This window comes from Cervus canadensis, chromosome 4, assembly GCF_019320065.1.
Source record: "Cervus canadensis isolate Bull #8, Minnesota chromosome 4, ASM1932006v1, whole genome shotgun sequence".
Taxonomy (NCBI): domain Eukaryota; kingdom Metazoa; phylum Chordata; class Mammalia; order Artiodactyla; family Cervidae; genus Cervus; species Cervus canadensis.
Window position 1 is genome coordinate 43,706,397 of NC_057389.1, and position 1,715 is coordinate 43,708,111.

The window sequence follows — 1,715 nt, forward strand, 5'->3', positions numbered from 1 at the left end:
CTGTAACAGACGTCCACTGTTATAGGTTGTATTGTGTCTCCCTAAAAATCATATATTAAAGTCCTAACTCCCCAGTACTCAGTTCAGTTCAGTCGCTCAGTCGTGTCCGACTCTTTGCAACCCCATGAACTGCAGCACGCCAGGCCTCCCTGTCCATCACCAACCCCTGGAGTTTACTCAAACACATGCCCATTGAGTCGGTGATGCCATCCAGCCATCTCATCCTCTGTCGTCCCCTTCTCCTGCTGCCCTCAATCTTTCCCAGCATCAGGGTCTTTTCAAATGAGTCAGAATGTAACCTTATTAGAAAGTAGTGCCATTAAATATACAATTAAGATGAGGTCATTATGGTGGGCCCTAATCAAATATGACTAGTATCCTTATTAAAGAGAAGAAATTTAGACACAGATATGTATATTTGCAGGATGCCAGGTGAAGATGAAGGCAGAGGGAACTTCCCTGGTGGTCCAGTGGTTAAGACTTTGCTTCCAAAGCAGGAAGTACAGGCTCAATCCCTGGTCAGGGAGCTAAGATCCACATTCCTTACAGCCAAAAAATAAAACAGAAGCAATATGTAACAAATTCAATAAAGACTTTAAAAATGTCCACATAAAAAAAAATCAAAGATGAAGGCAGAAATCAGGGTAATGTTTTTACAAGCCAAGAAATGCCAAAGATAGGTAGTAAACTGACAGAATCTAGCAGAGAGCACGGAACTGATTCTCCTGAACAACCCTCAGAAAGGATCAAGCAACATTAACATCTTGAACTTGAACCTCTAACCTTTAGAATCCTCAGTAAGTTCGGGTGTTAAGCTATGCAGTTTGTGGTACTTCGTTACAGTACCACTAGCAAACTATTGTATCTACTGAATTCTAATGGCTCAAAACAAGTTTATACTTCGCATATGCTACATGCCCATTTGGGGTTGGCAGGCAGCTCTGCTATCATAATCTCTCAGGTACCCAAAATGATGGGATAGTCACCATCTCAACTTGAAGCTTCAGGGTTTACCTTAGTGACGAAAGAGGGCATGGAGATGAGCGGGTGCTTGTGTGCTAAGTTGATTCAGTCGTGTCCGATTCTTTGCAACTCCATGGACTGTAGCCCATCAGGCTCCTCTGTCCATGGGGATTCTCCAGGCAAGAATACTGGAGTGGGTTGCCATGCCCTCCTCCAGGGGCTCTTCCTGACCCAGGGATCGAACATATGTCCCATGTCTCCAATATTGGCAGGCGGGTTCTTTACCACTAGCGCCACCTGGGAAGCCTGGAGAATAACAAATAAGTCCTTAAATACACTGCTCACATTTCATTGACCAAACCAAGTCATTTTGAAACCAAGCAGGACCCTATGGTCCTTGCTCTCCATGTCCTCAGCCTACCTTTTGTCTGTGGAAAAACTTTAGCAAAAGAATAAGTTTAATCAGAGAAGTGAGAAAATGCAGAAACAGGAAAATAGTCAGATGAGACCAAACAATAATGGTTAGGTGAGTAAGCCAACCCAAGGACCTTTACCTCCTTCTCAAAGGCTGTAGATAATATTCTGAGTCATACCCTGTGAGCTGTCTTACAGACATTGAAACCCCCACCAGGTAGAAGAAGTTAACTACATGATGACCAGCCTATAGCTATGACATAAGCTGCCACAATTTCAAGAATTGGCCTCAAAGAAATGGGAACAAACCAACCTTGGAGCTAAAGACTGACTATACT